We start from the raw sequence: 3,105 nt of genomic DNA, 5'->3' as shown, positions 1-3,105 counted from the left end.
TGCACCTACTCCCGACTTCTATGGGAGAAGCATCTCTATCCCTGCCATTGGAGCAAACAACTTTGAGCTTAAGCCTCAATTAGTTTCTCTAATGCAACAGAATTGCAAGTTTCATGGACTTCCATTGGAAGATCCTCATCAGTTTTTAGCTGAATTCTTGCAAATCTGTGACACTGTCAAGACTAATGGGGTAGACCCTGAGGTCTACAGACTTATGCTATTCCCTTTTGCTGTAAGAGACAGAGCTAGGACATGGTTGGACTCACAACCTAAAGAAAGCCTGGACTCATGGGAAAAGCTAGTCAATGCCTTCTTGGCAAAGTTCTTTCCACCTCAAAAATTGAGTAAGCTTAGAGTGGAAGTCCAAACCTTCAAACAGAAGGATGGAGAATCCCTCTATGAAGCTTGGGAAAGATACAAACAATTGATCAGAAAATGTCCTTCTGACATGCTTTCTGAATGGAGCATCATAGGCATTTTCTATGATGGTCTCTCTGAACTATCCAAGATGTCTTTGGATAGCTCTGCTGGAGGATCTCTTCATTTGAAGAAGACGCCTACAGAAGCTCAAGAGCTAATTGAAATGGTTGCAAATAACCAATTCATGTACACTTCTGAAAGGAATCCTGTGAACAATGGGACCAATCAGAAGAAAGGAGTTCTTGAGATTGATACTCTGAATGCCATTTTGGCTCAAAACAAGATATTGACTCAACAAGTCAATTTGATTTCTCAAAGTCTGTCTGGAATGCAAAGTGCACCAAGCAGTACTAAGGATGCTTCATCTAAAGAAGAAGCCTATGATCCTGAGAACCCTTCAATGGAAGAGGTGAATTACCTAGGAGAACCCTATGGAAACACCTATAATTCTTCATGGAGAAATCACCCAAATTTCTCATGGAAGAATCAAGAAAGACCTCAACAAGGTTTTAACAACAATAATGGTGGAAGAAACAGGTTTAGCAATGGCAAGCCTTTTCCATCATCTTCTCAGCAACAGACAGAGAATTCTAAGCAGAACCCCTCTGACTTAGCAACTATGGTCTCTGATCTAATCAAAACCACTCAAAGTTTCATGACTGAAACAAGGTCCTCCATTAGGAATTTGGAGGCACAAGTGGGACAGCTGAGCAAGAAAGTTACTGAACTCCCTCCTAGTACTCTCCCAAGCAACACAGAAGAAAATCCAAAAGGAGAGTGCAAGGCCATCAACATGGCCGAATTTGGAGAGGAAGGAGAGGAAGTGAACGCCACTGAGGAAGACCTCAGTGGGCGTGCACTAGCCTCCAATGAGTTCCCCAATGAGGAACCATGGGAATCTGAGGCTCAAAATGAGACCATAGAGATTCCATTGGACTTACTTCTGCCTTTCATGAGCTCTGATGAGTATTCTTCCTCTGAAGAGGATGAGTATGTCACTGAAGAGCAAGTTGCTAAATACCTTGGAGCAATCATGAAGCTAAATGACAAGTTATTTGGAAATGAGACTTGGGAGAATGAACCTCCTTTGCTCACCAAAGAATTGGATGACTTGTCTAGGCAGAAATTACCTCAAAAGAGACAAGATCCTGGAAAGTTTTCAATACCTTGTACCATAGGCACCATAACCTTCAAGAAGGCTCTGTGTGACTTAGGGTCAAGTGTAAACCTCATGCCTCTCTCTGTAATGGAGAAGCTAGGGATCTTTGAAGTGCAAGCTGCAAGAATCTCATTAGAGATGGCAGACAACTCAAGAAAACAAGCTCATGGACTTGTAGAGGATGTTTTGGTGAAGATTGAAAACCATTACATCCCTGCGGATTTCATAGTCCTAGAGACTGGGAAGTGCATGGATGAAACCATCATCCTTGGCAGACCCTTCCTAGCCACAGCAAAGGCTGTGATTGATGTTGATGGAGGTGAACTGATCATTCAAGTGAATGAAGAATCCTTGGTGTTTAAGGCTCAAGGATATCCCTCTGTCATCATGGAGAGGAAGCATGAAGAGCTTCTCTCAAATCAGAGTCAAACAGAGCCCCCACAGTCAAACTCTAAGTTTGGTGTTGAGAGGCCACAACCAAACTCTAAGTTTGGTGTTGAACCCCCACATTCAAACTCTAAGTTTGGTGTTGGGAGGTTCCAACATTGCTCTGAGAAAATGTGAGGCTCCATGAGAGCCATCTGTCAAGCTATTGACATTAAAGAAGCGCTTGTTGGGAGGCAACCCAATGTTATATGTTATCTAGTTCTCTTTGTTATTTTATGTTTTTTGTAGGTTGATGATCATAAGAAGACACAAAATCAATTGAAAAAGCAAAAACAGAATGAAAAACAGGAAGAAAAACAGCACACCCTGGAGGAAGAACCCACTGGCATTTAAACGCCAGTGAGGCTAGCAATTGGGCGTTTAACGCCTAGTCTGGCACCATTCTGGGCGTTTAACGCCAGAAAGGGGCACCAGACTGGCGTTAAACGCCAGAAAAGGGCAAGAACCTGGCGTTAAACGCCAGGAATGGGCACCAGCCCGGCGTTTAACGCCAGAGATGGCTCAAAACGTGATTTTGAATGCCATTTGGTGCAGGGATGACTTTTCCTTGACACCACAGGATCTGTGGACCCCACAGGATCCCCACCAACCCCACCACTCTCTCTCTCTTCTTCACCCATTCACCAATCACCTCAACTCCTCTTCCCCAAAAACCCTTCACCTATCAAATCCCATCTTTCTCTTCACCACTCACATCCATCCTCCATAAAACCCCACCTACCTCACCATTCAAATTCAAACCACTTTCCCCCCCAAACCCACCCATTAATGGCCGAACCATGACCCCCCTCTCCTATATAAACCCTTCTTCACCCCTTCATTTTCACACAACCTAATCACCACTTCTCCCCCTCTTTGGCCGAACACAAAAGCCATTCCCTTCTTCCTCATTTCTTCTTCTTCCACTCTCTTCTTTCTTCTTTTGCTCGAGGATGAGCAAACCTTTTAAAGTTTGGTGTGGTAAAGCGTTGCTTTTTTCGTTTTTCATAACCATTTATGGCATCCAAGGCCGGAGAAACCTCTAGAAAGAGGAAAGGGAAGGCAAAAGCTTCCACCTCCGAGTCATGGGAGATGGAAAG

The 3,105-nt window shown here is 43.8% G+C and overlaps 1 non-coding gene across 1 annotated transcript; it reads right to left on the bottom strand.

Annotated features, from left to right (window-relative positions):
• Positions 1 to 346: 346 nt before the first annotated feature.
• LOC130942608 (small nucleolar RNA R71) lies at positions 347 to 454 on the bottom strand. The gene has a single exon (XR_009071174.1). It is a non-coding gene; the product is annotated as a small nucleolar RNA R71 (small nucleolar RNA).
• Between the last annotated feature and the right edge of the window lie 2,651 nt (positions 455 to 3,105).

Source organism: Arachis stenosperma, chromosome 7 (genome assembly GCF_014773155.1).
Source record: "Arachis stenosperma cultivar V10309 chromosome 7, arast.V10309.gnm1.PFL2, whole genome shotgun sequence".
NCBI classification, from domain to species: Eukaryota; Viridiplantae; Streptophyta; class Magnoliopsida; order Fabales; family Fabaceae; genus Arachis; species Arachis stenosperma.
This window is presented reverse-complemented; position numbering and strand designations above follow the sequence as displayed.